The sequence below is a fragment of the Equus asinus genome, chromosome 8 (assembly GCF_041296235.1).
Source record: "Equus asinus isolate D_3611 breed Donkey chromosome 8, EquAss-T2T_v2, whole genome shotgun sequence".
Taxonomy (NCBI): Eukaryota; Metazoa; Chordata; class Mammalia; order Perissodactyla; family Equidae; genus Equus; species Equus asinus.
In genome coordinates, this window is record NC_091797.1 from 46,330,330 (window position 1) to 46,340,313 (window position 9,984).

The 9,984-nt window shown below is 41.4% G+C and overlaps 1 pseudogene; it reads left to right on the plus strand.

Annotated features, from left to right (window-relative positions):
- The first annotated feature begins 587 nt into the window (after positions 1–587).
- Positions 588–5,957, plus strand: LOC139045965 (AP-3 complex subunit sigma-1 pseudogene; annotated as a pseudogene).
- Positions 5,958–9,984: the final 4,027 nt, after the last annotated feature.

A 9,984-nucleotide genomic window follows, 5' to 3' on the forward strand; every position in this document is an offset into this window, starting at 1 on the left:
TCCACCTTTATAATCACTGTGCTATCATTTATTTGGAGTCTAGGGTTTAAAAGCAAAAATATAGTACCCCAGGGACTGGGGAGAGAAACTGTACCCAAAGTGATCTTCAATGATTCCCTTAGAAACATACTCTCCGATCCATCTGTATGTGGCTGAGGCTGCGTGAGTTGAATGCCGACTGTATAACCGGGAATTCTCTGAACTACCTTCCATGCAGAATACAATGTTTATTAAGGCGGGAGTGATAAAAGGGTGCTTGTTTCAAGCTTATACGTATATTATGAAAACTCAATAACTGCTACAATTGTTTAGAACCAACCAGCAAAAGATTGCTTTCAGGAAGAAGTATTTTATCTGTCGTTGTTTAGAATTGCCAGCGTATGGTGATGGTTAAAAGGAGACCAACTAGCTGGTTTTGTTTTTAAATAGCTACAGACAACACAGCCCTCCTTGCCTGCGCCTGGGCAGACTGCGCCTCCCCCTCCCCCTTGGTAGGCCATGGAGACATGCTTCCCTCGTGGAGAAGGAAAGACGAAAGGAAGGAAGTTTAGCAAGGGCAAGCTCAAAGCTGGAGTGAGGTGGTAGTGATGCGGGCTCAGCGACCCGAGGCGTCGAAAGAAAGATTTCTTGGACCCTCAAGGTGTGGTAGTAGAGCTCCTTCATTCAGAGAATAGCATGGAGTAGCATGCGGACAGGACCCATGGGCAGGGAAGAGCTACAGTGGGTTGAGGGTTGGGCTAAATTTATAAGGCATAGGAGTGAGTTATTTCTTTACAAGACAAAGGAGAGATCATCAAAAAAGTCGTTAAAATGGTATCAGTGTAGGTGGGGACTGGATATTGGCTGGTCCTATAACTTTGGGTAGGAATCAGGTCGGATCAAGTCAGGACGTCCTATGCTTCCCAGAGGAGGATATAGATCTATAGATCGGTATGTAGGGCAGGGCACCTTGGAGTTCTCTCCCTGGGGCAGCCTTGATCCTCATCAGTAGGAGCAAGAGCATCTGTGAGATAAGGGGAAGCTGATGCTGGGTCTCGATTGTAGTGGAGAGCTCATTTATGAAGCCTCCCCCAGGTCGCAAGAAAAAGACACACATGGGATTATGCTGCCTGGAGGTACAGGGCCCAGAAATAGCATAGGATACCACCTCGGCCGCTGACCAGTCACTCTGCGTCCCAGGAGTTAGTTCTAAAACCGAGATTAACAATAGGCCTCAGAGAATTGGATGAATACCTGAGTTTTTGAGGTCTTTTCTCTTCCGAGTTCACCTAAGCATTTGTACTCCTAAAAGACAGCGTCTGATCGGGTGGGTCTGCCCATACTCGCTGTAAGGAGCATCCCCGCTGGGAAGAGTTGCGCTGTACCCTCTCCCTTGGACTCCTGGCCTGGCAGCAGGGTTGGCTTCTGGCAAATGGCACAAACCACAAACTTTTTACATGGAAAGCATTGTGCTTGGGACTACTTCCCTCAGAAAGGTCTATGGGGCTGCTTTCCTCAGTCTGTAGGACTACATTCCTCAAAAAGGTCTGTGGGACTATTCTTCTCAGAAAGGTCTATGGGCTTGCCAAGAGCATAGAGCTCAAAGGAATGCTTTCAAGCATAGCAGAAATGGTTTCAAATAGCTACTGTGGAGAGGGAGAAAGAACTGAAAGGAAATACGGGATTAAGAACCCAGTGGAGGTTGGGGACTGCAAGTTCCTTTGCTAAAGCTTAGAGTAGTTTTTTCTATTATGACTTCAGTGGGACGGGAAGGCAGACTGTTACTGTTCTCTAAATCAAAGGTTGGGAAGCTTTTTTCTGTAAAGGACCAGATAGTTAATATTTTAGGCTCTCTCTATTGCATACTCTTTGTTTGTTTTTACAACCCTTAAAGAATATAAAAGCCACTCTTTTCTCAAGCAAGACAAAAACAGGCCATGAGCCGAATTTGGTCTGAGGACCGTATTTTGCTGACATTTACTCTAGATAGTTGACATATTCTTAAAATAGAGAGAAATCACAAGGAATCAATCTACTAGAGATAAAGTTACTTTCTACCATGCCAAGAAAGGGTATTTTCTTGCAAGAACCTTGATAAATAATTTTGAAATGGGTGTGTGAAAGGATAGTTTTCTTCCTACCTGAGTGAAAAAGAAAAGAGTGTTCTAGTGGGCAAGGAAGTTACAACTAAATAGGCCTATGACAAGAGCTAAGGCAGGTAACCTCAGATGAAAGAAAAAGTAGGGACAGTTATGAGATGTCTTATTTATGTTATAGATTTGCTCAATGCAACTTTATCTCTTCGGGGAATTTATGGGTTAGATATAAAGTAGATTTTTGGAAAAATAGATTGAAAAAAATTCAATGAAAAGAAGCAAAATATATCCCAAAATATATTTATTTTGGATATAAGACTCCAGACGTGCTTAAGAAAATTAGAAAAACAAGCTTCAGTCTAAATTGTGAATCATCTGTGAGAATGAAAAGAGGAGAGAGACATCTAAAGAATCAATGTGAGTACAAAGAGTCTTCTTAGAAGTTCAGAATTTTAAAAGGTTTATACAAAAGATGAAAGGGGGAGTACCTTCATCGCAATGAATGCAACATTAGCAAAAGCCTACAGACACAGTGTTGGAAAAACTAAAAGCCAGAATAAACTGAAAGTTGTATCCTCCCCTTTAGAAGCTGAAGGTTTTTGTTAGAAGTGACGGCGTTCTTCGGGCTGGATCAGGATCAGCTGCATAATTTGCAGGACCCAGTGCAAAATGAAAATGTGAGTCGCCTTGTTAAAAAAGTATTGAAAGTTTTAAGATGGTGATAGCAGAGTGGTAAACCAAGCACAGGGTCCTTCTTTGAGCCGCTGCTCAGGTGCATGTTTGTGAAGCAGCCGCTAGACTGAGGACTCAAGACCGCCCAAACCCTGCACACACAAGATATAACAACATATAGGATACTAAACGAGGTAAGCTTCATTTTTTTTAATCTTTATTTTGAAGATCTTTATTTATTTTTTGAGGAAGATTAGCCTTGAGCTAACATCTGCTGCCAATCCTCCTCTTTTTGCTGAGGAAGACTGGCCCTGAGCTAACATCTATGCCCATCTTCCTCCACTTTCTATGTGGAACGTCTACCACAGCATGGCTTGCCGCGTCCGAACCGGGATCCGAACCAGGAACCCCAGGCCGCCCAAGCAGAACGTGCGAACTTAATGGCTGCACCACCAGGCCGGCCCCTACTCTTTATTTTTAAGTGGGTTCCTGTAACTGCCTCTGCAGGACTCTGTGGGAAACTCGGCTATAGGAGACAATTTAGTCTGCTGACAAAAGTCTTTCTGCCAAACAGGAACTGAGAAGGCCTGAGGGTTTACGTAAATAGAGAAGAGAAAAAGGGCGAAATGGCTGATCTGCCTGGAGGGCAGCAACAACGCTGGGAGAAGCAGAAGAGAAAAACTCACCGAGGTGACCTCTTCCCCAGCAGAAGTATCCCAGTCACTATTTTTAGATTCCAATTAGGTTAGTAGTGCCTCCTCCAGGGGAGGAACAAAGATGGAGGTGAGAAAAACACTTTCTCCGTCCCCTCATCCCCTCTGAGGGAAAGGGCTCCTAAAAGTACATTCGAATTGAAAAAGAAACAGGAAAAACAGTATTCTCTGCTGCTTTGATGGAGTTATAGCATAAACACGAAGAGATAGCAAGGAAAATAACCAACTATTTTTCTTCACCTTCTTGGTAAAGCAATGTTTAGTAATCTGCAAAGTTTTAACAAAAAAATTGAAGCCCCATAGAGTGTGTAAGAGCATCAGATAATAATGCAGATGTTCTAAATGAATTTAAGTGTCTAGAGCTAAGTAAAATACATCCCTAAGATACTGTAGGAATTGGTACATGTGCTCTGAGTCATTCACTCTTTGAAAAATCTTAGGACACACGAGAAGAAACCAAAAGACTGGGCGGGGGGGGGGGGGGGAAGGGGGCGAGTCCTCAAATTTTGAAAAAAAGAAGTTTAATTCTCAAAATAGAGACTAATAAATTTTTTGAAATTTAAATTGTTGGTAAAATTGTGAACAAACACCACTATACAAATAGTTTGCAAAGACTTTTGTAAGAATGAGATAATAGAAACCCTATTACGTGTTCTGTAAACAAGTCCTTTCAATCTAGTCTCTCTTAAAAAGGGGGGCCGGGGAGGGTGTTGGAGGTACAGTTGTGGTGGTAAATCGATGAAATAAAACAGAAATAATTCCAGCAAAATGATGAGTAAAACCTATCATGTTGTCGTTGGGGACAAGAGGAAGAAATGGCTGCAGATGGATCAGTAGTTTGAACCATCCAAGACAGTGTTGATTGGGCCAGCCCGGGAGCACAGCTATTAAGTTCTCACATTCCTCTTCGGTGGTCCAGGGTTCGCCAGTTCGGATCTGGGGTGCAGACACGGCACCACTTCGCAAGCCATGCTGTGGTAAGCATCCCACATATAAAGTAGAGGAAGTTGGGCATGGATGTTAGCTCAGGGCCAGTCTTCCTCAAAAAAAAAAAGAAAGAAAGAAAAAAGAAAAAAAATTCAAATAGTGGAAAGAATGGCCAGATGTATCTAGAAAGATCCCAAAGGGAGGCTCGCTCACCTGCCCCAGCCCCGATTCCAGACATCTACCAGGTCAGCCCTGCCCAGTCCAGCCATAATCAAGGCAATCCTCACTTTCAACAACCATCGGAAGCATCAGCTCTTCAAGTTCTACTAAGCTTACAGTGAAGACACAACAGCAGATTATCAGGGAGACTTTCCATTTGGCATTTAAGAGAGATGAAATGTTTGTAATTCCCCAGAAGGAGGATGACTAATCGGAGGATCTGACAACAAACTGACTTATAGACATTACACACCGTTATATTTTGTCTTCTGTGTGCATTCTTCAGAGAATGAACTTGGCATTTTAGATCTAATTTGAGTATTCCTGGAACATTAGATAAGTGTTTTTTTAAAATGTTTGTGAACTGGATTTAATTTTCCATGGAGACAAGGTCCACAATATTTTCCCAGAAATGGTGATGGAAGGAATGGTATTGGAGACCAACATGAATGAGATTGTTACATAAATTGATGCACAAAATAAATCGAAGAAATCTGAGGCTGGCATAGCAGGAGTTCCAGCCTGTGTGGTATGTATCAGCTGCAAAGAATATCAACCTTCCTGCAATCCTAAGAAATATTAACATTGGGGATATAAGTACAAAAGTGCCAAACCTGCCTTCTTTTAGATAAACCATTTAAAAGGCTACTCCCAGGTTAAATCCGGAGGGAAAAGTCATCGAAGTTTACCATGCAGTTGTTCACCCCAGAACAGCGGAAGTCTGACTTTTGCTCTTGGATTTAAGTCAAGGTCTTGTATAGAGGTGGCGTAAAATTAGTATGTGAAGTTCAATGTTGCTTTTCTTGCTCAATGTGTTTAGGGAAATTGAACAGTTAATGTGTGATTTTTTTTTCTTTTCTAAACTGCATTCCTGTGCCCACGGAAGGCATGCCTCTGTGCACTGGCTACTACAGTATTCTGAAAAGTGTTTGAGACATTTCTTTAATTATTGTTGACCTTAAACAAATAGACAGCCAGTTATTTCTCCAGCAAAAATGGGTCAAATTGGAGTCAGCAAAGAATTGGAATTCAGGGTCTGCAACTATGGCAAGCCACATAGGGAGCCCTCCTAACAAGGGGAGAGGAAGTTGGGAGGGCTATGGTAAACAGAGTTCAGAGGTGTAGTGGTTTTTCATTGGCTGAGTTGTGACAGTCTCTCATTGGCTGAGCTTCTTGCCAGTCAAGAAGTCTTTCTTCTTCCTGTTGGGCTCTGCTGTTGAGTAGGGCATGAGAGCGTCCTCTTTGGGCCTCCTCACTCTAATTTAATGAGGTTTCTGTTTATTAATTTGATATTATGTACAACCCAAAATGTTAGTGTTTTGAATGGATTACAAGTGCAGCATTCATTAATTCTTTCTGCTATTTGTCACAATGCTTATTTAAAGAACCAACTATAGGGGCCGGCCTGGTGGCACAGCAGTTAAGTGGGCACATTCCACTTTGGCAGCCCGGGGTTCTCAGCCCAGATCCTGGGTGGACATGGCACCGCTTGGCAAGCCATGCTGTGGTAGGCATCCCACACATAAAGTAGAGGAAGATGGGCATGGATGTTAGCCCAGGGCCAGTCTTCCTCAGCAAAAAGAGGAGGATTGGCAGCAGATGTAAGCTCAGGGCTAATCTTCCTCAAAAAACAAACAAACAAAAAAGATGTTATCACTACATTTAAAGATAAAGAAAGAAAGAAAGAAAGAACCAACTATGTATTGCAAGAAAACATGATCTTTTTCTCTTAAACAAATGTCAAGATAAGTGGGAAAAAAATTCAAGTGGAACAATTTCAGTAGGCCCATACCACAATATGATCTGCATTCCATTAGGTATGACTATGAACATTTAATCATAACTTTTCAGTTGTAATTTTATGTTCACATTATATTTGGATATCTCCAAATATTTTTTAAATAAATTTTTCAGGGGCCAGCTCCATGGCCTAGTGGTGAAGTTTGGCCAACTCTGCTTTGGAGGCCCAAGTTGGCAGGTTCGGATCCCAGGTGCCGACCTACATCACTCATCAGCCACGCTGTGGCAGTGACCCACATATAAAATAGAGGAAGATTGGCACAGATGTTAGCTCAGGACTAATCTTCCTCAGCAAACAAAAAGAAAGAAAGAAAGAAATTTTTCAAACAGATATGGCCTGTCCACTGATTCCTCATACTCTTTTTATTTTGAAAAATTTCAAATATACATGCAAATTGAAAGAATAGTACTATGAAAGCCTGTATACCCTCTACCTAGATTCAATAACTGTCAACATCTTGTCACATTGTTTATCTTTTTGCATATACTTTTTTCAGCTGAACCATTTGAAAGTCTTCATGACACGTTTGTTTCTTCTAGCTCATCTTCATCCTCCTGTTTTTCATTGTTCCTGCTCAGAAGGCTTCACCAACTCCTCATCCTGCTTATCCCCCGAACCTGGGCATTCTAAATATTCCAGCTCCATCCTTTATCTCAGATTAAAAACTGAAGCATTTTGCCTCGTTGAAGGAATATCAGGCATCAGTAAGAAGACGGAGAGAACCTGCTTTATGGGGGAGAGCCCATGAGAATGTCTGGCTTGTGAACTATTCCTTCCTTTTGATCCTCCGGTTATGACTTCTGGCCTTTGCATGTTTACCAGAAAGCCATACCCCGAAGCTGTTCAGAGCAAGGAATGTAGGTAAAAAACAAAAATGATTCTGCGTGTTAGAGACTTAGGGAAAAGATTTGATGGAGAATGAAGCAAAAGATCCTCTTTCTCAATTATAAAGTTGTGGGGTGTCACTTATCCGTGACTCAGTCCTGTCTCCCCCATCTCCACACATAAAGTTGACAATGACAAACCCCATTAATACAGTACCCATTGTAACCCCAAATACTCACAGTACATATTGATTTCTGGTCTTAATGCTTCACAGAGGTAAGCAATCTGTTTTGCTTGAAAGGACTCCATCTAATCCTTTAAACATTAGAGGGTGGATTGCTAATCCATAAGCAAAAGAGAAAAGCGTGTTCAATTTCCTGTACTACCTGAAGGACAGGTGCATGTTCCCTTCAGGAATTCATCGCTGCTGAGGAGACAACACCTATGCTGAGAATTAAGCCTGAGCTGACTTGAAATGGACCTTGAAACTAGGAGAGAGAAAGAACCAGAATATAACTCTGACGTGTCAGATAAGGAACAAGAAAGGAGGCAAGCTGAGTCATTTAGTAAGGCTTTTCTGTTTTTTTTAAATGGAGTGAAAAATTGAATTCTTTTTTTTTTTTTGAGGAGGACTAGCCCTGAGCTAACATCTGCCTCCCTTCCTCCTCTTTTTGCTGAGGAAGACTGGCCCTGAGCTAACATCCATGCCCCTCTTCCTCTACTTGATATGTGGGACGCCTACCACAGCATGGCTTAAGAAGCAGTGCCGTGTCCGCACCTGGGATCCGAACCAGAGAACCCAGGGCCGCCAAGCAGAACATGCCCACTTAACCACTGCGCCACCAGTCTGGCCCCAAGATTGGATATTTAAATCAACAAAATGCAGAAAATGAATTCGCATGTAAGATGAGCATTAATAAGCAATATATGTTTATTATTGGAAAAGAAAAGTTTTTAAAAAAGGAACTTGTTTAAAGCAAGATAGTTTCCTTTTTAGTTTTCTTTTATTTTCCAAATGTGGTAAAACTGTAGCAGCTACAGATTTAACAGAAGTAAAACAACTGACGTGATTAAGAAATCACAAATACATTGGTTTTGGGTTTTGCTGGCTTTTAAAAATAAAACAGTTGCCCTTTTTGTTTTCCATTCCATATTACCTAGGATCCCAAGTAAGAATTCTTTAATAATAAAATAATCTTGATGGGGCTTATTTCTTATGAATTCACAAAAATAATTAAGGAAAGAGGCAAGAATAGTTAAAAAGATATATCCTGTGGTAATAATTGACTTTTAATCTAACTGGAGACTAAACGAATTACTAATCTTTTATGCCTACTTTATTATAAAATGGTAGCCCAGTCGTAACCACTTACTCTGATTTTATTATGATAAGTCTAGCACATAGGGCCGGCCCGGTGGTGCAGCGGTTAAGTGTGCAGGTTCCACTCCGGCAGCCCAGGGTTTGCCAGTTCGGATCCCGGTGCGGACATGGCACCGCTTGGCAAGCCATGCTGTGGTAGGCGTCCCACGTATAAAGTAGAGGAAGATGAGCATGGATGTTAGCTCAGGGCCAGTCTTCCTCAGCAAAAAAAAGAGGAGGATTGGCAGTAGTTAGCTCAGGGCTAACCTTCCTCGAAAAAAAAAAGTCTAGCACAGGTGAAATAGAAAGAAATCTAGAGTTTAGTTAATAGTAATGTACCGATGTGGGTTTCTTATTTTGGCAGCTGTTCCACGGCGATGTGAAATGTCAACAATGGGAGAAACTGGGGGAGAGTTATATGAGAACTTTCTGTATTGTCTTTGCAAGTTTTCTGTAAATATAAAATTATTCTAAAATAAAAAGTTCATTTTAAAAAAAAGCCTAGCACGTGGTGGTGATTATAACAGTGGCTGTATGGATAAGGACTTGCTCAGTGTTATCAAATGATTACTATCATCATGAAAATTATACATAAAAAAAACTTGTTAGGGCTGGCCTCATGTCCGAGTGGTTAAGTTCTCACGCTCTGCTGAGGTGGCCCGGGGTTTCGCCGGTCGGAATCCTTGGCCCATGGCACCGCTCATCAAGCCATGCTGAGGCGGCGTCCCACATGCCACAACTAGAAGGACCCACAACTAAGAATATACAACTATGTACCAGGGAGCATTGGGGAGAACAAGGAAAACAACAAAAAAATGTTTCAAAGAATAAAAAAGCTTGTTAATTAAAATTTTGGTAGTTTCCAAGTAAAACCCCTGTTTAAAAATTCAGCTCAGCTTACCAATTCTAAACTAACAAGTAACCAAAAAAGGACAATCAGACTCGGAATAGTTCTTTAATATTTTGGGTACTAGAGACCAAAATAAGTTGGATGAGGCCATTTGAGCAAAAGAAAGCCATTATCTGCCAGTTTCTCCAGCATTTCTGGTTAATTTGGAAAGAAAAAACAGAGAACAAAGGAAAACAAAGAAATGAGCAGGGGACCAGATGCCCATATATTCCTTCTTTTTCCGTTTTCTAGTATTCAGATATTCCTGAAGTAAGAGCATTTCGTAAGATCTAAAACCTATGAGATAGGGCTCTTTCAATAAGTAATTATGTAGAGCTCCTTAAGGGTTCACATGCCTTCTCATTAAATAAACAAACAAGCAAAAAAACAAAACTAAAGGACTCATCTCCATTATCACTCTCTTTGGTCCCACCTCCCTTTTGGACATTTAGTCTTATAGCCCAGGTGGTGGCAAACAAAGGCCCACAGGCCAAATCTGGCCC